General features: G+C 42.3%; 1 protein-coding gene across 4 annotated transcripts in view; it reads left to right on the forward strand.

The window, feature by feature from the left end:
- ANXA10 (annexin A10) overlaps positions 1 to 24042 on the forward strand; it is a 514604-nt gene that overhangs the window by 239365 nt on the left and 251197 nt on the right. The gene's annotated exons all lie outside the window — the stretch shown is intronic.

Consider the following 24042-nt stretch of genomic DNA (forward strand, 5'->3'; position numbering starts at 1 on the left):
AACACCAGCAATGGTAAATAAAGGAAAGAAACAAAATAACAAATATTATTCGCGAACCAAACCAAACGGTCCAGCGATCACTCCCTACAGTCCGGGGACTGTACTAAATTCAGGAAGACAGGCCCAGACCTTTTCAAACATTTGCCAAATTACCAGTTGGTCCGACAGAATGTGTGCGAACAATCCCGATCCTTGTCAAGAACAGGCCGAATTTCCAGTTTGTCTGGAAGACTGCTCGCAAACACTCTGTGCCTTTTCAAGGGTCCGCAAACCCACCAAGTTCAAGACAAGACAGTCTGAAGATTGTATCAAGACACAGCCTGTAGGCTTGTGCCATCCAAGAATGGCGCCAATTTCCAAGAGTCAAATCACTCACCTGATGCACACAGGTCGAGTCAAGTTATTCTCCACTGCTGACTCTTTGGACCAAATGGTCAGCTCCAAGGTTTTGCCTTCTCAGGACCCCAGGCGGTGACCACTAGACGAAGGGGCGCCTGATCAGCAGGGCAGGGCAGCTGCGAGAACCAGGCTCAATCATGTGGGGATCCCCGATCCGCCCAACCTACCAAACGCACCCCCGACCCTACAACACGATTTACGAGCGAGTCTCTGCACCAACTGCAGGCTACTTACAACCACCTGCTATGCCTTCCAAAATATGAAGAGTCGGTCAGACAGTAGAGAATACAAACTTACATGTTTATTGTCAATACTCTGCAGAGGAGTCCAATCAGACCTGCACCCTAAGATCTCTGCCGAGGGACTGACCCCCCAACAGTCTACAGTGGATAATCATTCCTCTCGTGAAGCCCTCAGCCACGCCCATAAAGGAAAACTCTTGGCCTGAACCGAACATAAACAAAGAGGCACAGTAGGATGAGCTAACACCTGCCAGTTGGGTACATGTTATCAAGACCTCAAGACCACTGCGCTAGGTCTCAGCATCTCCTAATGTGGGAGCAGAAACTACACATTCAGATACTGGGGCAAAATGGCTTATTCATTAGCAGGTTAGAAAACAGCCTTGAGCAGCAGAGAAAAATAATAACGAAATGCAGTGTTCTGCTGAGGCAAGCAACATGAGCAACGAGGCCTAACTCAGGCCCAGTCTAAGCAGCCTAATAGGAATTGCAAAATGCAAAATGGCATCACACTTGCTAACTGAAGCCTGCACATTACGGGGATAACTCAGTGGGTTGAATAACGTGAATGTAAATGGCGTCTATTTAGCCACGCACTGCTAACCTAATATGGCATGAAACACGTGCATTGCAGAAATGGGAATTTCAAACCTAACAATTCTAAACCAGAACCTGCGGTTTCATTGCTTTTTATCCAGCAAATTGAATTAAGACATGTACGCTATTAAGAGTGTATTTAACAAGCACTAAAACGTATTGTAAGGACATTTGGTACTTGAATATTTTTGTGTATTGGGCCAAATTCCTAAAAATGGAAACCAGTATTAGGAATTATAGCAATTTATAATCGATATTAACGAGAAATACAATGCATTTAGCAAAGAAAATGTGATGAACGGGTATTTTGTTGAAAAAAATTACGTCTTTTTTACGGTTTCATTGGAAAAAAATAAAGTGATTGTCACTCATCAGCAGACACAATTTATGATGAATGTCAATCAGATAATCCATTTGCATGCAAGCCAGCAAAAATATGTTTATTTGACACATCTTGAATGTTTATGTTTTTGTCCACTGCAAGAAGTGAACATCACTGGTTGTGAATACCTGAAATTTATTCTTCCAGCTGAGGAACTGAGTTCTCCTCATAACACTTTTTACAAGGCCAAGAAAGGATGAATATAGCAAGGGTTAAATACGTGATAAATAGGTGGAATATGTAGAATAGATATTAGTGAATAAACCTTCAATACCTATTTTGCCCACTTAATTAAACAACTTTGTCTGATATGTTCCTGAAATAAAAATCACTGTTTTGGCCATAGAACTTTATTTCTACACTTCTTCCAAAATGCTACTACAAGACCCCTGTGATAGATTCTCGCCGAGAATTCATCTTTCATGACTTTCCTTTCTACGTTGCATCTCCGTTCAGTAATCTCAATCGTTCTCTACGAAAACAATACGTTTTTAAAAAAACAGATTGGAAAAAAAGAGGCCCGCAAATTTAAAATTATCGGCGTCTTTCTCAGGTTATTGATATCAAGTCTCGATGTCACCATATTCTTTGATCTTTGCAATACAGATCTCCTTTGTCATATTAATATTGCTCTATAGGTCATTCAGCCTGTCATGTTTTGTAAGAAATTCATGATCTCATTTCATTATTACAAATATTTCCTCTAGGATCTGGTACTGTATGTGCCATATTTATGGATCTGGTACTATATGTGCCATATTTATAGGCTTGTCTGAAAGCTATAAAAAATCTTATTCCCATCAGCTCATTATCAAGTTGGCATACACTTGTGCGCAACGGAATTGTGCGTAATGAATTATTAATGCCTGCACATGAAGGCTATCTGATCCTTTGCAATAAAATAAGAAACCACCTTTAGGTGCTCACGGTGTTTGATACAAGTATAAATCAAAGTTATTCAGCTATACGTCTTTGTAACTGTTAGATTTGGGGGTCTCTAGTTGTCACAGGTATGCACTTGTGACAAATAGGGACCCTTGCCTCTAGTCAGGGTAAGGGGGTACACTCCTAAAATAACCCCTGCTCAACCCTTGGTATTTTGGCACGAGCAGACAGGCTTATCTCAGAGGCAGTGTGTAAAGCATTTGTGAACACATACAGTAATCAAGTGACAACACTACAGATGGGAACCACACAGGTTTTATATCAAAAATAAGTATTCTTTATATAGATTTAACACAAAACCATAAACGACAAAAATCCACAATACTGTTACTTAAAAATGGTAGAGTTTAGCTTAGTTCTCTTTTAGATCTTAAATGCGACACTTTGAGTCAATGTACCTTTAGATGCGACACGCAGGGCAACGAAAGTGTTGCAACGATGGTGATGCGATGAAAGTTCGGTGAAAAGGAATAAAGACGTGAAGATCTTCCTGATGCAGCACGCTTCTCCGATGTCGCGAGAAGACTCGACTCGATGCGTCAGCTGCAGTGGCGACACCCTTGTCCAGTGATGCGACGACAGCGGCTTTGGCGGTGGCACTCTTCTCTGACGATGTGAAACGCTTCTGCTCGATGCGACAGCTGCAGCGGCGACACCCTTGTTCAGTGATGCGACTGCAGCAGCTCCGACGGCGGCGCGCTTCTCCGTGGATGCAAGGTGCTTTTCTTGATGCTGTGCAATGCGAGAGCTACAGCGGCGACATCCACAATGTGACGGCAGTGGCTGCAACGGCGACATGCTTCTTCCTCGATGTGAGACTTTTCTCGTGATGCAGTGCAATGCGACAGCTACAGCGGCGACACCCTTGTTCAGTGATGCGACGGCAGTGGCTGCGACGGCGACACAATTCTTCGGTGTTGCGGGACGCTTCTCGCGGTGCGGTGCAATGCGACAGCTACACCGGTGACACCCTTGTTCAGTGATGCGACGGCAGCGGCTGCGACGGCGACACGCTTCTTCTCCGTGAGTTGGGCTTCCAGCTCCTTGCGACACGCAGTCCCTCAGAAGGCCCAAAACAGCAGCAGGCACTTCTAAAGAACTCTGGGGAGCTGGTGGTTGAAGTCAGTTGTCCCTGAGACTTCAGCAGGAAGCAAGCTCTTTTCCAAGCCCTTGGAGAGCCTTCACAAGTTGAATGAAAATGCACACAAGTCATTTCTCCTTTCTTTGGCAGTCAGGCAACCACTGCAGGCCAATCCCCCAAGCAGCACTTCAGCTTAGGGATAGTCTCTCCTCAGTTTCTTCTGGTTCCACTCCTCAGCAAAGGTTTCTTCTTGTTTCCCAAAGTGATCTAAAGTTCTTGGGTTTGGGTCGCAATATTTATACCAACATTCCCTTTGTTCTCTGAAGGCAGAGAGGCCTTTGCCTAGTCCAAACCAGTTCTGGTCAGTCCTGGAGCACTTTGGTTACATGACTCCTTCTTTCCTTTCAGAGTGCAGGGCAGAGACATTAGACGTACCACAGGAGATGGAGCCAGCATTGTGGAGGAAAGGCACAGCCCTATTCAGGTCCCAGGTGCAACTCCTAACTCCCATCTAGATGCAGATCTCTCTATTCACCACTGGGCTGACTCACCTTGTCTCCTGGAATCCCCCAGCCCTGTCACTCAAACTCCAGACAAGGAATACACAGCCTAGCAGAGGCAGGTTTGAATGGTTAGACAAGAAAATACCTACTTTCTAAAAGTGGTATTTTCAAACACAGAAAGTTAAAACCAACTTTACTAAAAGATGCATTTTATCATTCTGAGTTCAGGCATGCTAAATTCCAATTTCTACCATGTTCCCTGAGTCAGTTAGGATTATAAGATGTAATAACCAAACTGCCCATTCTGGCCTATGGAGAACAGGTAGCCTTGCAATAGTGAAAAACGAAAATGTCTGTAATTCACTATAAGAACATGCCATGTACACCAGGGCATGTTCTTCCTTATACTTACAATGCACCCAGCCCTTGGGCCTACCATAGGGGTGTCTGATATGAAGAAAAGGGAAGGTTTAGGGACTGGCAAGTGGGTGCACTTGCCCAGTCAGCATGACGGTACCAGACTGCACGCAGGCTCTGCAATGGCAGGCCTTAGACACACTTTTACAGGCTGCTTCTGTGGGTGGCACAACCAGTGCTGCAAGCACACCAGCAGTATTTGGATTTACAAGCCCTGGGCACTCCTGGTGCACTGCACTAGGGTCTGGCAGGTAAACCAAACCAACCAATCATGGAATCACTAATTCATACATCAATTTACAATAGGGAGCACTTGCACTGTGGCACTGGACAGCAGTGGCACAGTGCCCAAAGCATCTAATACCAGCAAAAACACATGAGGCAACAGCAAAAAATGGAAGGGAGACCCACGCCAAGGTGCCAGGTCTAATAGTTACATTGTAGCTTAATCAATTTAACATAGACATCTTTGGTGTTTTTTACAAGATGTCAAATTTGTGGCAAATGGTAATGAAAAATAATCTAAGTAGCAGATAAAATTGAGCAATACAGAACAGCACACTCTCTCAATGTGCAATACTTACAAATTCCTACCACTGGCAGCTGAAGTATTCCGTCTCCTGCAGTGCTTATTTTTGGGATATTTTAATATTCCACACAAAGATTGCTGCAAACACTGCTGCAGTTCTGCTTGTACACTATGTTGCAACATGGTTCCCTGGCAATAACACTTCATCAGCAACCCCAGTTAACTTCACATCTCCCAATCCTAATACCTTAATGAGAATGAAAGTGATGTTTTGTTCTTACAGCACTCCAGTTTTATTACTATCCTCTTCCCTCAGTACCTTAATCCTCATTTTGAAACCCCTGGCATTTGTCTTTTATTCTATCCCCTCCTTGGAGCTCTGACCTACCACCACAAAATAACTCTTCAGACACCCTCGTGCTTGACCATTCACTAAAAAGGCTTGTTCAAATAAATCTACTTAGTCCCATTTAAACAATGGAAGTGTACGCAATTCTGGCCCCACTCTTGACCATGCATTCAACAACCCCTGGCATTTCAACTTGTCATGACCTGTAGCAGATAAATACTGGGTGCATGTGGCTCTCTAAATAAGAGACGGTGCAGGGTCCCTTGGAGTTAGTGCTTAGGGTACTCAGTCAGCAAAGAAAACTGGTGGAGCTCTCAGGGTTGATGTGGACGAGCAGTTCACAGTTTACCTCAGAGAGTGTGTGGGGTGTCGAGGTATAGTCACACATATTAAATATATTTGCAGGCTGAGCCTAACTAGATCAAATTGAAGGCACACAAAACACAATACAGAACACAATACTCACTAACAGTATTACTATAATGAGCCGGGCATCTCAGAAAGAAAATGGCAATCTGGACAGCAGTTGGAGCATATGTAAACACAATACAGTACTAAAATTAGGACCACTGCCGAACACAATGTAATGCTGGCGACCAGTTCTAAAGAGCGCATCATACTATTCTTTGTGGACCTCAGATTTACAGAGAATGAAAAAGGCACTGGAGATAGATTTGCCAGCATTAAGATGTACCTTATTTTTTTCTCTTTTCAGCAAACAAGTGGGAAGAGAGACTGAAATCACTAGTATTGGGCTTTGTCAAGACAAAGGAGAAGGGAGGAGAGGGATTCCTCCTGTCGGAACTAGGGCCCTCACACACCCAGCCAGCTAGGTGTCATGCTTCATCATATGGACCTGCTCCTCGTCAGGTCGGCGCTGCAATACCCGACAGGCACCCATAAAGGGGCTCTTTAGCGGAGATCTTCTGTTCCTGCCGTTTGGTGCAGTGGGTGTAAGGGGCCTAGGTGGTGTAGATGTGGTAAGAATGTGATTTAAAACAGGTCGGATAGTCCAAAGAGACTATTTATTCAGACTGGCTATCCTCCTGATTAAAAACAAAAAAAGAGTGGCAGCTATCTGACGTGATGGTTCAGTTTAGCTGTGCTCAACTCTACAGGTCTATGTTTTGAAGAATAAGGGAACCCCAGTAGTGTGACCAGGGGTGGATACGTATGTAGGAAAGCAACGGTTAGGGGGAGGCCACTTGGGTCCTCATGTAGCCTAGGCTACTAAAGTATTTTAAACAGCGTTTAGTCAGGTAGAACAAGGTAATGTAGTCCAGGTGGGACCAGTTATGCAATATATGCTGGGACACAAGGTTTGGTATGACATCACATTTATTAACACCATAAACGGAGTATAATAGTGTAATTTTTGGTAATAGTTCTGGTGCTCACAGATACAGTGAAAGTGCGTGCAGTGTTGGGTGTTTGTGAAAAATGTAAAATTTACACCGCATTGACAACAACTTTATACAAAACTCCAAATTAATTAGTTGCAGTAATGGAGTTCTGGTTTTAAAGGTCGACGGCGTTTCGATCTCATGAATGTGAGATGCTCAGGACGAGACAAGTGTGAGCAGGTAGAATTTATGCAGAATGATATACACCGGAATTCCGGAGGTACACGCTGTGCCAAAGAATTGCGAGCGGAAGAGATTTCCAAGGCCACGGGGGGCCGAACCCGTGATTGTTCGAGCGTGAGGTCGGATTCCAGTGAGCAGGGTAGAGAACCATTCAAGGCCACGGGGACCACAGCTAATGAAGAAGCCCATGAATACTTGGGCTGGTGGCTGGACTGCAGTGTGAGCAGGAGAATAAATCTCTAGCTGTCTTTAGCTTCAGCTGTTAATAAATGTGATGTCATACCAAACCTTGTGTCCCAGCATATATTGCATAACTGGTTCCACCTCAACTCTACAGGTCAACATGTTTCATGCTTATTGGTCCGGGAGATCCATGGCAATTCATCGGGACCTAGTGGGTGAAGTATCTACACTTAGTGGTGGGTGTGGATTCTACCTACCACGTACCAAAATATGATGTCCATTATGAATGAGGAAATGGGCCGAATCACCTACCCCCCACCCGTAGCCGGCAAAGAGTGGTAGGTGATTCGGCCCATTTCCTCATACAGAATGGACATCATATTTTAGTTGTCCCAATTCCCTTTCAGACATTGAATGGAGCGAGACTTTTAATACTGTTAGGTCGTTCCGTGAGACTGCAGGGGTACTTTCACTCGCAGTGATGGTACGTGGTAGGTAGAATCCACACCCACCACTAAGTGTAGATAGTTCACCCACTAGGTCCTGATGAATTGCCATGCATCTACCTGACCAATAGGCATGAAACATGTTGACCTTAGCATAGCCCCTTACACCCACTACACCAAATGGCAGGAACAGAAGATCCGCTAAAGAGCCCCTTTATGGGTGCCCGTCGGGTATTGCAGCGACGACCCGATGAGGAGCATGTCCATATGATGAAGCATGACACCTAGCTGGCTGGGTGTGTGAGGGCCCTAATTCCGACAGGAGGAATCCCTCTCTTCCCTTCTCCTTTGTCTTAAAAGAGCACAATACTAGTGACTTTGTCTCTCTTCCCACTTGTTTGATCACTCGAGGAACTGCATACTTTCTTCTTTGTGGGGCTCTACACTGTAACATCTTATCCTGTATAAACTTACATGGAAACGACTTGGACCAGACCTGCTTTAATTCACTACATTTTGGCGACGATTTTATTGGCAAGAACCTGTGCCTGAATGGACTTTGAGCATCAAGATTTGAGTAAGTGGAAATTAAAGAAGAAGAACTTGAGGGAGCATTCCTTGAACTGCAACTTGGCAACCCTGAGCCCCACCAGTGACCTCGACATCGGTCACCCCCAACCCAAGTGTGCCAGTTCTTGCTGTATCTGTTTCAAGTGTACTAGAGCTGCAGTGTCTCTTTTGATCTTTTGCCTGTCTGCTGCAACCGCCATTTGAGTTTTCTTGCGGTGTCCCATCACAACTTGGACTGTGTCTCTCCACCACTGTGTATGGATTTGGGCCACTGTGCTGTGTTCTTTGCGCTTCCTGCCCACAACCTGTCCTGCTTAGGTCAAAATATCCAGTGGTCATCTAAAGGGGAACATCAGGTGGTAGGACTTCTTAGAGTCTGTGTCGTTAATGGTGTCAAGCTAAACTAATCAAACTAATGGTGTCAAGCTGCAGGATTTATTCACTACAAGCACACTACTCCGGAACCCATAAAAGGATTAGTGTTGAAAATCAGTATAGTGAAATATGAAGTAATTTGAGTGGTGGATATGTTATTCAGTTATTTGGATAGAGGAGGGTAGTGGCAGTATGGTAGAGGGAAAGAGGTTTGTATTTATATAGCGCCAGCTACCCCTGATGGGGTTTGAAGCACTTTTTTTGATGAGTAGCATGCTACTCTGGAACCTATAAGGATTAGTGTTGAATTAGTATAGTGAAATATGAAAGTAATTTGAGGGGTGGATATGTTAGTCAGTTATTTGGATTGAGAAGGATTGAGGAGGGGTAGAAAAGGAAAAAAGGTTTGCATTTGTATAGCGCTTGTAACCCTGATGGGTTGTTGAAGCGCTTTATTGGCGAGTAGCACGCTACTCCGGAGCCCATAGAGGATTAGTGCTGAAAATTAGTATAGTGAAATATGAAAGTAGTTTGAGTGGTGGATGTGTTATTCAGTTGGATAGAGAAAGGTAGCGGAGGGATAGAAGAAGGAAAAAGGTTTGCATTTATTTAATGCTTGCCTACCTCTGATGAGGTGTTGCAGGGCTTTTTTGGCGAGTTGCACGCTATCCATAAAGGATTAGTGGTGAATTAGTAGAGTGTAATATGAAATTTGAGAAGTGAACATGTTAGTCTGTTATTTTCATTGAAAAGGATAGTGGAGGTATAGGAGAGTGAAGGATTTTGAATTTGAATTTTTTTGGAGATCATATCAGTAGGAGGAGGCTTTTGGATGAGTAAAAAGGGATTGTGATGGGGAAGAGTCAGAGGGAAGAGTTTAGAAAGGTTTGTTTTGGGGATCAATATAGTAAAAGAGGTGTCAGATGATGGAAGGAGGGGTAGAGTAAGGGAGAGTCTAGAAAGGTTTATTTTTGGGGGTCGTAGTAGTGGTATGGAGTTTGGGATAATTGAGAGAGTGGTTGTAGAGGATATATTGATAGACGTATAGGGTGAGAAATAGTAGAAAGAAGTTTGAGATGAGTCAGAAAGTTGGGTTAGAAGATATATTGAGAGACGTATAAGGTGAGAAATAGGGTAGTGCATTGGATATGCTGAATTAGAAGAAAGTGATAAATATATAGATTCATAAGTACTTTGAAAGTATATAGATGCATAAAGGAGGTAGGTATATGCAGATTAAAGATACTGATAGAGGTACAGGATGAGAAATAGCGTACTGAATTTGATATGCTTTTCAGGAGGAAAGTAACAAACACACAGATCCAAGTACATGGAAGGCACATAGATGTACAATAGAAGAAGTACATGTAGACCAAAGATGCACCAGATAAACTCCGGTTTTCAAGTGTTATTGTACTTTAATTTTTTTTTTTTAACATAACTATTCTACATGTTTAAACAAAGCAATACACAAAGATAGATATAAATCTATAGTAAAAATAAATGATTATATACAGAAAGATATGCTGTAAATATATGTTTGCATGTGGTGCTTATGTGGGGAAGAACCAATTAGTTAGCAGTTTTCCGAAGATAAGGTGGCTGTCCGTGAATCTTATGTTGGGGGGTAAGGAGTTCCATAGTTTGGCTGCTTGAACAACGAAGGATGTGCCACCCATGTTTTTTTTTCTTGTATCTTGGGATTTTGAGGCGAGGTGTCATTTTAGATCGGAGGTTCCTTTGTTGAACGTGTTTGGTGATTATCGTGGATTTATGCCCTGCCGTTGCACAATGTTAGACCAAAGTAGTTGGTGAAGAGTTAGATCTTAACTGCTTTTCATAACTTAGGAGAATCTGTTATAAATTGTGGGAGATCTGGTGGGGACTTCATTATTTCATCTAGTTTACATAATTTCAACAATGTTTTTTGTTTTTTCAATTGAACAGTGGAGACACAGCTAAAGTAACAGTTAACAGTAAATTCAACACAATGAGTGTGAGTTTATTTTGTGCTTTTGTTTCATTTTGTTCCATTTTACTATAAGCCGTAAACTTGCTTTATTGTTGATAACATGCCAAGTCAACAATGCCTGTATACTTGATAATGCAGAGACTTACAGAAAGCTATCTACTTAAAATTGTCTAAAATCTCTTAAAGATCTTCTACCACGAAGAGTCGTGCTGAGTTTTTTCTTGATGTTACCCAGCATTCAGTCACCAAGAGCTTTAGGCTTCATAGTATAATAACAAGCATTTGCAATGCAATCGGTCTCGCCTTTGGGACCGTATATGTATTTAGCTATGCAGCCCATTAGCCTGGGTGCTGAAACAGTTATTTTCTGTGTGATTGTGTCCTCGCTAGTTGGCATTGCCTTTCAGTGCCTCTACATACATCACTACACCTTAATTGTCCCGTTAAACTTTAAGCATAGCACCCTCTCTGATCAGAGGCTGGGTATTTAATCGTTGAGACACAACCTAATTCATTTAATTTCATTTGAAAACTTTATTTCGGTCAAAGACCATAAAAGTTGCAGAAAATATAAAAATATTTCACATCACTCATAAACCAATTCACAGCAGCAATTCGAATAACATGATTTACAAATTTCAATAATCTGATCCCAAAACACTGATATCTCCCACAAACCACTACTAAATTACTGTGTGCCATTAGCTGCAACCCCTGCATTGCATTTCTGTTCCAGGGGCTCAGCACATGCATACACACACCCAGACGTGCAGGCATTTGCCATTCATATGAGCTGTTTGGACTTTGTTTACGCAGCAAATTTTCTCTTTTCTTCTTTGCGCTTTAAGCTGGACTCAGGGTGCCTCTGAACCTGCCTTTAGCGATTAGGAGGTGAGGCGTTCATTATAGGGAGGACAACGTGAAACGCGGCCAGGGGTCGAGTTCCCACCAGCTGCTCTGGTTTTTGAAGGGCAGTAATCTAATTAGGGGTATACACTTTATATTCTAGACTATTTGTTTTTTTTATCTCTGATCTCAGATATGCTTCTCTGGGTGGGAGGGAGGTGGTGAAAAGTTAACAAGTGTTTTGTTACAAAATCTGAAGTTCTCCAGGTCCTATATCTGTGTATTAGAGGCCTTAACACAAAGCTGTTATAGGAAAATGCAAGCTTACCTCAAAATAAATACATAAGAAGCGTCCACAATGTAAAATGTGCCCTCTCTATTCATTACGTTACTAATAGAAGCTCCCTTCACACAGTTACAGCACTTCACAACTCCCATACACCTGGACAGCAGCAATTAAATATTTCTCACATAGACTATTAAATATCTACTTGCCACTGAAAACCAGTCCCGCACACACCACCTATATTAATACTGCAACCTGCAGAACATATACTAGTCAAATAGAATGTCGTATATTGTACAACTACACGCTTGTTTTACGCAAATATCACACATATCTATTAGGTACAAGTAATACAACACAAAAGTGTTTTTTATTTTTATTACAATTAACGCAATACCAGACAACACTTATACACCAGGACATCAACGGGGCCCTCAGGGCGCACCTCTTCCAGCCGGAATGCAAGCTCCTGCGCCAGACTAGCAGCGTTTCCGTTTGTCACTCAGTTCCATCAGTCACCAAAGCTCTGTTTTTAAACTTACAGCTATTTATATTTTCTTTTGTTTTCCGGCCGTACTTATGATGCCATCTTAACATATCTTATAAATACTAAGCCAGGCTTAGCAGATATGAACTTTGTAGGCTTTTGCCTTCACCTTTCTCTTCCCCTCTGTATTTATTACTTACTGTGCTGTAATTAATGGACATTTTAACCATTAGTTGTTATGCACTCCAACATGGTTTACTGTATGATTAATGGCGCTTAGAAAGCGCGGTGTCTCTGAAGCAGGCACGCCGTCCTGATGGAGGGAGCGAGAGAGGAGAAGAGACAGGGCCGCAAGCAGCGTCCATGCGCATCTTGCTAAACTCTTTGTTTAATAGGGCAGTAAGTGGGTGAAAGAGGCTAGCATAGGTCTGTGCACTCTCTGCCAGGGCTTACTCAAACAAGGTGCTCGTGCACAATCTCCGATTGTGTGTATGCTGAAAAACGTGCCCAAGACTGCCCCACACACACCTGACGAATGCTGTACACCCCGTCCCTTAACTTCTAAAACAGGGGTGTGCCGAACACTATCGAAGCCCGTTACTAACAAAAAAGACTGGGAAAAGTATGAGTATGCCCTTCCAGCTCCGTCCCTCTGTCTGTCTCCAGTCCATTATCTAACTGCAGTAACCTACTACACAGTGGGACACTTTAAAGTGTAGAGTGATCGTGCATGAATCAAGGTACCACGGATCACACCACATGTTGCGGCACTCTTCACAGTAGCCTATTAGTAAAATACACGTGTGCGTAACTGTGCTTGTCTGCATACAGCTACTGACAAGTGTTATATGTACGCGTGTCTGCTAATAATACACTACACACAATGCTTATGTATGACTACCGACAGCTCAAGGTGAATGGCATGAAGAGGTCCTGTTTGTTAGTTCACGTAGTCTACCCTTTTTTTCACCTGTACTGCACCACGCTACTTCCTGCCTTGTAGATCAGGTCTAGTGCTGCATTCGGCCCTGCAGTCTTCTACACACTTTCAAAACACACAGAGAAGAAAAAAAAGGGGGCCCACTCCGAAAGACAGGGCCGCGGGCAGCGTCGAGGCGCATCCCGCTAGAATGTGTGTTTTAGTAGGGCAGTAAGTAGGTAAACAAGGCACAATGACATAGCGTGTCACTTGCAGCTGGCACCGCAGAGTTTTACGCGGAAATTTCATGTCGGGCAGAGCTGCCAGTGCCACCCCTGCCTCTTCAGGATAGATTCAAGTGGCCTTACCAAAAACGATGTTGTGTTTTTATTTGCGGTCTAATTCTCATTCTGCACTACATTGACATAGTGGTAATAAATGCCATCAATTAAGAAAAAAAACGGTCATTTATTAAACCATGACATGCTGGGCCAACACTGCGGCGCTCTCCTCCGAGGGCCATTAATCAGCACAGTGACACAGGCGCACCTATTAAAGACCGTAAGATTAAATGACCCACAGCAAACGTCAGGGGTGCCAGAGCCATTTTACACCACAACATTGTGTTATTCCGACAATCTTATTACTATAATCTACTGTGCTCACGCGGTTGTAATTCACTGCAGGCAGGGATCGTTGCGAAGGGTGCAGGTGCGCTGAGAGCGCCGACTGGTGACTGGGCAGGCTGTCCGCCGCTTCCCTGCTTGTGCTGTCTCTGCCTCCCACAGTGATTTGGAAAAACGCCACTGTTTTGTCACGCATGCGTACGATGTAAGACATCGCGCGCATGCGAGACAAAGAGTGCAAAGTCTGCCACCAATCAAAAAACAAACAAGCACTGAAAATGCAATAGGGCTCGTGTTTACGAGAGCCCTATTGCATTTTAAACGGAAGTGCAGGAATTAAAGAAGGCACGAATGGGAGGGGATGGGGGGCTGGTTGTGGTAAAAAAAATTATGGACTGTGGGAGGGAACAGGGAGAGGCAGGGGAACAAAACGGTATTTAAAGTAAAGGGGCTGATAGCCTCGGAAGAACAAAAATGACGACATGGCCGCCGGGAGGCGGGACTAAGAAGCCAAAAACCAATCACAATGCTGAATTTATGATTCAAGCCAATGAAAATTATAGACTGAAAGTGGGCGGAGCTTCCCCCAGCTATAGTGTATACTGCATGCCTCGCAAAGCGAGCAGCGCATGCGCTGCAACGCTAGTCGAGACCTAAAAAGTGAGGCAAAGCTAGGTTTTGGAAGATAGCAGACTGAGGACTGTCCCAAGAGAGCGTCAGCCGGGTCTAATTTCTCCAGGCTCTCTGCCTTACATGGATCCACTCTTCCACTCTTAAGCTCACAACATTTCAGCAGCAACCCTTGAAAGGGCAATTATAGAAAGACATAAAACATCCTGTCACTTTGCTATTTAGGTTTTAAGTGGGAAGTGGTGACCAGTTGTTTTGCTGGCTGCAGCCAGGCCTGGTAGGGAGTCTTATGTGCTAGATCATTACATTTTAATGGGTTACTTTCTCTTCTGATTTGATAAAAACACGAAGATCCTGTGACATGTACCCATGCTCTTGAAGCAGAATATTCAAGGACCCCACTTTCCCTTTTCTCAGTGGCCCCAGAGGTGGTGTGAAAGGTGAGAAAATGAGCAAGTAAGATTGAGAAGGGCAGACGTAGTGCATAAAGCATTTTATTCACAATTTACATTTTGACTCAATTCCAGGATTCCGGTGTATTTTAATCAAAGCATGCCAGAGGTCAAAGTTGAGATGGGATGACAGATCTATGAGCAGGTATCAGTAAAGAAATGGCAGGGTTGCTTTGAGGTATCCATAAAGTGACCAGATGAGTTATGATAATGCTTAAACCTACTCAAGGTTATGCCACAAATAATTCCCAGAATAACTAAAACCCCAGTTTCTGATAACTCACTGACTTTTTTCAGAGGTCTTGTGTGGGTAGTACAGATTCTCTCACAGCTCTGCCCCGAATACTGCCGGGAGTCCCTCAGAGGCCTAGTCTCAAGAATGTGCAGACACACTCCGATATTTCCTCCCGATAATACTCTGCTGCGCTCCTTGTTAGCCCAAAACAGAGCTAGTACCAGGATTCACTTTTAGCAGGGCTTGTGGCCCAAGCCACCCCCTCCAATGAAGAGAGACTGTGGTAGATCGAACGGAGTGTTCTGTCCTACGCCTTCTAATTCTTACACGCGTGAATGAAGCTGAGGAAACAACCTTAGAGAGAAAAGTCTCAGTGAGCCTTGCTAGCCTGCTAGCCTGCTCACTTGTCAGAGTTGCTGCTTTTGTATGTCACACACAAAGAAAATAAACGTCTGAACCAGGTCTACTCGGTGCCACAAAAATGTATTTTGAATGGCCTATGTAGTTTCTGAGAGATACATACTCGAGCTTGTGCTATCCATTAATTCTAATACAGTAGGTAACAATTTCTCTGATAGACCTTCTTGTTGAAGAGACTGCTTTTCAAAAGAGTTTCTCTGATTCCCTAACAGATTGTTAGATAAGTGATACTAATATGTGTATTTGTGGGGCTCCTAAAAGTGCACTGAGATTGATCAACAGTATCGGCCTGAAATATATTAATGGATTCCCCATAGACACAGCATGGATAAAACCCTTTAGTACATTAGGCTTTATATCTATTCCTGACTTCTTACTTACAAATGGCCTAGACTATTTAAAAGACATAAATGGCTGGAAAGGAATCTTTGTTTAAACGTTGACAAACCTGTTAGATACATGAAACTGAAAATCTTTCAGATGTTGGAATTGCACTGGTGGAGAAGGAACCTTGCTCCATGCCCAAAGTTGGGAATTTTTTGTGGTAGAAAATGTGCAAGTTGTTTATGGCACTGCTAACCTGGGGATGCTGCCTTAGTATGGGGCACGCTTCCACCATAAGCTTTTAAACACAACTACTTCTAATGGACAAACAATGCATGCTTCATACTGGAGGAAGGATATAGGGCCAACATCTTAGGCATGCTCATGCCTTGTTTGGCAGTGGTTGGCAAACAACAAACTGAAAGGCTAGGATGTGAGGGTACAGTTTAGAAATAATGTGGAGCTCTTGTTGGATTTGTAGTGAAAGAACCCGCCCAAATTACAAAAGGATCTGTATAAAATAGTCATATGTAACAATGTGAGTCTGAGAAAAGGGTCGGTTAATAGGTTAGGAGGAGGAAAGTGAGCTTTTATTGAAAGTGAGGGATTGACCCTTGGTGCTATGTGCCATGTCACAGTCATATGGTGTTCGATCTAGGTTGACTGTTATGGGGGATTGGTGTTTTGGGCAAAGGGGGGTATGGTATTTGACAATTTGTGCATGCTAAAAGTAATGAAAACACTAAAACCTAAACAGGATAAAGAGGTATTTTATTGTTGGTGTGTATTATGCATTGTGGATAGGACAGAAAGACCAACCGTGGACTCCTAATTGAGTTCCAATTACCTACATACTAGATAGTTCGATCTTTTCATTGCTTGCTGTACAGATCATACAATGCCTCAACCTGCTTTAGCTTTGAAAGGCTGTGAATACCACATCATCTGCACGGTGTAAGATATCTACGGTAACTCATGTCCTACACAAGGGGGAGTTTAACTCCAAAGATTGGAGCTTGGTGGTGGCTGCACTTAACTCTATCTAATTCTAAAGGAGAAAAGGTATCTTTGCCCTGACCATCTCCACTTGTGTTTCCTGTCATGGAACAAAGCACGTCTAGTTAGCAACGAATGCTATGTTAAAAATAAGTTGAAGGAAAATGGGTATACAATAATAGCATCTAAAGCTAGGATCTGCAATGTAATCTCGAAGGTTTATTAATGTATTTTACAACAGGGAGTTTTTAAGATGGATCTGCTACATGTCTATTGATAGATGATGCACTTTCTATGTATGCGTCCATGTTTGCCTGTATATATCCTTCTGTTAGTATTTGTAATAGAAGGAGCTTGAAGCTAAGGCAGAATGCTGCTTGACTGCGAATGTACTGTATAGCATATTTGCACATTTTATAAAAAAAAATTCTGGTAGAGTTTTGTTAGCCTATTGATGGTGGCGTCGTTTTGCACTATGTAGAGAGGATAGTAATGATGTTTTTAAAAAAATGTTTACATCTATTAGGTAATTTATGTGTTCCTCTGTGTGGTAACAGAAATTAGGGGCTCATTATGATGGCGGGCAGACCACCATAGCAGTGTTTGGGACCGCCCGCCAGACATGTGGCGTTTCCACCACTGCTATTAGGATGCGCCCGCCATACTTGCGGGCGCATTCTGGGCCTTTAACATTGCGAGCGGTGCTGCTGGCTGCAGCACCGTCCTCAATGATAAAGGTGCTTGCACCGCATTTCCCTGCACCACGTGGCAGGCATCACGCGGGGCCTGCCACTTGGTGCATGGAAATGAAGGGGGGTACCCCCCAGTGCAGCGACACCCCCCCTCAAGGGGGGCTGGCGACGGGCCCCCAACCCCGATCCCTGTCACCCTTTCCATGGCGGCATCGCCACCATGGAAAGGCCTCCTAAAACCACATCCTAACATGGCGTAAGGTGCTTGCTAGGCACTGCCACCATATTAGTGGCCCTGCTCCATCCGTCAGGCAATCGGTGCGATTGCCTCCGACGGAAAAGCGGCAGATGGACATTGCATCCGCCGCGGTACCCACCGCCATCCTAATTTGGTGGTGAGTAAATCACCATGTGATGGCGGAAGGACCGCCACCACCGGCCTGGTGGTGGTGGTCCTTCTGCCATCATAATGAGCCCCTAAGATCTGACATTTGGGTTTCAATATATATTTTTGGGTTTCAATATATATTTTTACACTCAAAAATGTGTGCCGGGAAAGCAGCTCCTGTCATTGGTACCTCTGTCGTAGGCAGAAAAAAAACACTAGACCTGGTGAAATGGATATCTCTTTGGAGATATTTTAGTGTAATGAGTTTGCCAACCCATTGCACCTAGTCAGTCTTTGATGCAGATATACAGGCCAAACTGCAGCAGGATCCACACTGTTTCCCATGCGCTTAGATTGTTTGTAGACCCCCCCCACATTGGATCACTGGGAATAGTCTGTTATTGCTGGATGTGCCCTGAGGGATACAACAAGAACTCTCTACACTAATGAGGTGTTTCTATGTTTGAGAGCAGAGCTAAATAATATATGGTTTACATTATATCTTCCCGCATTGTAAATCTGATTAAGATTACCATATTGCACCAGTGCCTCTTTCGTTTCCATTCGGTTGAACATTATTCTTGACTATGGTTTTATAAGCATGTGAGAAACACATTGTTGTTTTTATTCAGAATGGCAAACCAAGCAGAGTTACATTGATCAAAGTTAGCAGGGTTCTCGCCTTTCAAAAATAACAGTCCTTCAATACTCTCTTTGCATCAAGGAAATTATAGGTTCCTTATTTGTATATGGCTTTTGGTCAATCCATTACAAAAATGAGTGAGTGAGTGACCCGACCAAATTTAGAACCATGTAAAATGTGGCAACAGAACTGAACTGATTCGGTAAAATACCTACCGGTAATGTCATTCATTGTGCATTCATGGGGAATCCCAGCATGACGTTAAGAATAGGGAATTGTACCCATAGGGAAAAGCTGATGTGTTCTATGGATGGGTTAGGAGCCCTTGCAGGTATAACATCTTTAACTGATTTTATTTGTGAATCTCTCATCCTACAGATTGGAATTCTCCTTAAAAAAATACAGATACACCACTAGATTCACTATATAGGAGAACTTTAAATAAAGCAAATGTCTCACTTTCCCTACTGTTGCACTCATTGGAGTGGGAATAGTTATTTTTACCCGTCCGCTTTCCAACACTTGTCCTACTGTTACACTCATTGGAGTGGGAATAGTCATTTGTACCCCTCCGCTGTCCAACACTTTCCCTATTGTTGAACTGACTGTAGTGGAAATAGAATATCTTATCCCTGCGCTATGCAACACTTTTCCAACTGTTGCAATCATTGGAGTGTGAATAGTAATTTTTACCCATCCGCTATCCAATACTTTTCCTACTGTTGCACTGACTGGAGTGAGAAAAGTAAATTGTAACCTTCTGCTTTCCAACACTTTCCCTACTGTTGCACTCACTGGAGTGGGGATAGTAATCTTTACCCCTTCGCTATCCAACACTTTCCATACCGTTGCACTCATTTGAGTGTGAATTCTAATTTTTACCCCTCCGCTATCCAACACTTTCCCTACTGTTGTACTCATTGGAGTGGGAGTAGTAACTTTACCCCTCCGCTATCCAACACTTTCCCCACTCCAATGAGTGTAACAGGATAGCAAAGGGGTAAAAATTATTATTCCCACTCCAGTGTGTGCAACAGTACGAAAAGTGTTGGATAGTGCAGGGATAAAATTTACTATTCCCACTCCAGTCATTGCAACAGTAGGAATTGTGGGAATTATAGGGGTAAAGGGGGGAAGTTAATACATTTGTATGTGTTTTAATTTTTTTTTTAATTAATAATATTTCTTTAATTGATAATCAATTATGTTAATTATAGAAGTACGTTTTTTTAATTTAGCTGTGGGTTGTGAATTGTGTGGTGTTATAGGGTAGGAATTAAAAAATAATAATTCATGTTTTTGTTTCTAAATAATTTCTAATTAAAAATCTTTGTTTGAAACTTATTTTTTTATTTTATTTAATATAATATTTGTAGGTATTTGTCATATGTATTTAACATTAAATTATGTTTTTTTAGTTTTATTTTTAATATTAAATATATTTGCATATTAATGCAAATATATTTAATGCATTTTTAATATATATTTTTTTTATTTTGTTTAAAAAAAATGTTTTTGTTGTTGTTGATATTTTGTTTGCTATTAATTTAGAACTGACTGGAGTGGGAATACTACTTTTTACCCCTCTACTATACAACACTTTCTGTACTGTTGCACGCACTGGAGTGGGAATTGTAATTTTTACCCCTCCGCTAACCAACACTTTCCCTACTGTTGCGCTGACTGGAGTGATACATTTAAGTTTGAAGATTTTTAAATATTTTAATGATTTAATTTATAACAGAATGTTTTTTAATAGATTTTATGTTATTGGTATATATATATATATATATTCACTGAAAAAACCATAGGTTTCACACACGTTATAGTTAGGAATTAGCATTTAAAAAACCTTGCAAATTCACTTAAAAAACCATAGGTTTCACACATGTTATAGTTAGCTGGGCATTTTCCTCATGAAAAACCAATGAAATTCCCCCGTTATAGTTAGTGCAGGTAACTATAACTCACGCGACCGTAATCCGCTGCTGATGACGTCAGATATTACATCACTGTATTTACACATTTATATACCCATGTCTTCTTCCTTTTTTTTTTAGCTATACATATATTTTTTTTTTTTTTTCAGAAAGACACATATGTCATCAGTGATGTAATATCTGACGTCATCAGCAGCGGATTACGGTCGCGTGAGTTATAGTTGCCTGCACTAACTATAACGGGGGAATTTCATTGGTTTTTCATGAGGAAAATGCCCGGCTAACTATAACATGTGTGAAACCTATGGTTTTTTAAGTGAATTTGCAAGGTTTTTTAAATGCTAATTCCTAACTATAACGTGTGTGAAACCTATTGTTTTTTCAGTGAATTTGTACGGTTTTTTAAATGCTAAGTTACTTTACGCCGTTCGTGCGGTGCGCGCACGGTGCGCTTCGCGCACGGTGCGCCCACTTCACGCAGTTTGTTCCGTGCGCGCACGGTGAGCACGCGGTGCGCTTTGCGCACCTCGCGCCCACTTTACGCAGTTAGTGCCGTGCACGCACGGTGCACTTTGCGCACCGTGCACGCACGGTGGGCACGCAGTGCGCTACGCGCACCGCGCACCCACGTTACGCTTAATGGGCCATGTACGCACGATGCACTTCGCACTCCGTCCGCACAAGGAGGACACATGATGCGCTTTGTTGTTAAGGGTTGTCGGATACTTTGTTTGAGAAGTGATGAGCCATGCTCACATGTTGTGCTACGCACAGCCAGTGCACACGGGGGGGGTTGATAGTGCAATTTTATTTTAAAACATTTATACCGTGCGCGCACACTGCGCGAACCTCACGGAATTTTTTTCATTTCGATAGTGCGCGCACGCTTCGCGCACTCAGCGATTTTCCGAAAAATGTTAATTTTTTTTAATTGCCCTAGGGGGACCTCCTGGGACCCCTTGACCCCTGCTAGGGGGTCAGGAACTGTTCAGCTTGCCCCCTTTACATGTTTTTCTCCTTTATGTTTCAACACCCTCTCAGTGCGAGAGACAAAATGGCGGCCGACACTTCCTGGTTTCGACCGATTCGAATGTTTACTAAGATGTAACAACCAATCAGAAGTGCGCTCGCGGACGGCAGAGTGCGCGCACTCTGCGCGCACGCTGCGCGCGTACAGATATATATATTGATTTAAATGCTATTTTCTCAGAAAATACTGAACAGATTTACACCAAACTTGCAAAAGGCACCAAACGGACCTTATGGCTACCTCTCTGCCAAATTTCACGTAATTCTGTTCAGCCGTTCGGGCTGTAGCTGCGACTAAAGTCCCTATGGAAAAATCCATGGGGAAAACGTGTTTTGGGACCCCCCTTTTTTCTCGGCCCCCGCTTGACGAATCACCCCGAGACTTTCAGGGTAGGAGCGGAGCGGAGCGCCCCATTAGTTTTGAAAATTTCGCGAAGATTCGTCAATCGGCGCCAAAGTTATTCAAAATAGAATTTTGAGATTTCCTATGGAAACTCGGTCCTAACTATAACTATCTACTGGCGACCGCCAGTAGATTATATATATATATATATATATATATATATATATATATATATATATATATATATATATATATATGCACAAACAACCAACTCCCACAGAGTGAACTATGGAAGGAGACACGGACTCCAGGCAGGTAAGATACGGCATCTGTTTTATTTAATCAGATCAGCCTCAATCCCGAAAAAAATTAAAAGAGAGACGCTTTTCGGCTTGCTCGAAGCCTTTGTCAATCTAATTGGCGCCATTGCACCAGCAATCTATATAGCCCAAATAGCCCATCCCACCCAAGACATAAACATAAAGAACATACTATCAGAGGCACAAAGTCCCAGTGAAAAAAACATGTAAAACATATGCCAAATTCCTGTGCATAGTGTCAACCGTGTGACACCTAGATTCACAGCATAGTGCACAATAATCACTGTTTGAATTGCCTATCTGTTTCACAAAATAAATTAAACAAGCCCTCTGCCCTAGTAGTGCATTAATATTATATGTGTTGCGCCGCCAAAACTCCCATTTCATGATGCCTAAAAACATGAACTGCAAAATATGCATATATTTAAAAGAATAGTGCCGATAAATATTTCCTCCATAGTCACTTGGTAAAACCTCTGATGTGAATCATGTGTGGACGCTGGGAACCGCTCCGTCAGCAATTAGCCTCTGACCTGCATTTTGAGAGCGAAGTTCACTGCCAAACCAGTCTCTGTGATCTCCGAAAATAACAGATTTAAATGAAAGGCATCTGGATAGGAGATGAGGCAGCCGCTTCCCCGGGAATGCAACTAAACACATATTGTGTGAACATTACTTGATAAGTCAGCTTTCCAGCGCATGCTTGAACCTCAACAGAACTACCCATCCCATAATGCATCATGTCCACATGCTGAAATAGCGGAGAAGCACGAGCTGGAAACCAATATTAAAGTCAAAGTAATAAAAACGTATGCATTAGACCAGGTTTTGAGGTTTAAAATAATGTCAATTTGTGATTGAATGGAAGGATAAATAAAGTCTCAATGTCCAAATTGAAAAAACAGCACAAAAGATTCAGTTCAAACTGGGCACAGATTTGGGATTGAGGGAGACTGGTGAATAAAAGTTGAATTCGCCAAACATACCCCCACCGCATCGGCAAAGGCCATCCGCAGTGCCCAGTTATCAGGAGGCACCGGTATTCTGGGAAAGGCATTTCTTGCTTGGGAGACACAGATCCCGTGCTGGCAGTCACAAAAACCGCCCAGCTACAGGCGCTGGGCTACCTCTGCAGTCATCCTCGTTCCTGTTTCCAGTTGCCATACTGGGGGCTCCCCGCTAGTACTCCCGTACTCCTCCAAATGACTGGTGTTCCCTGTGAGTCGTGATGACCAACCACGCCGAAATGGATGAGCACAAACAACCAACTCCCACAGAGTGAACCATGGAAGGAGACACGGAGTCCAGGCAGGTAAGATACGGCATCTGTTTTATTTAATCATATCAGCCTCAATCCTGAAAAATTAAAAGAGAGACGCGTTTCGGCTTGCTCGAAGACTTTGTCAATCTAATTGGCGCCATTATATCTAGATATATATATATATATATATTTATTTGTTAAATTTTCATATCATTTTAAAATTATAAAATAAATTAAAATTAATATTTTATTGTTTTAAAGTAAATGTATATGTATTAGATATTATATATGTGTTTGAACTTTTTAAATTAAGTTTATTTGTTATATTTAATAAAATGTATATTAAATCTAATAAAAAATTAAATTAATTTTATTGTTTAATATATTTCATATGTATTCTTTCATTTCATATATTTATAAAAAACAATATTTTGTACAACTATATATTTGACATCGATATTTTTTTCAATATTTTTGTACTTACCATTATAAATATAGGATGTTGATATTTTTGACATCGATAGTTAGAACTCTATAATGTGGTATGGAGATATTTTAGGTGTTGATATTCTGTCAGTGAACCGCTTTGGCTCCAACCCTAGCAGCTAGAGTTGCAATGGAATGGCTTC

Source organism: Triturus cristatus, chromosome 2_2, assembly GCF_964204655.1.
Source record: "Triturus cristatus chromosome 2_2, aTriCri1.1, whole genome shotgun sequence".
Lineage (NCBI taxonomy): Eukaryota > Metazoa > Chordata > Amphibia > Caudata > Salamandridae > Triturus > Triturus cristatus.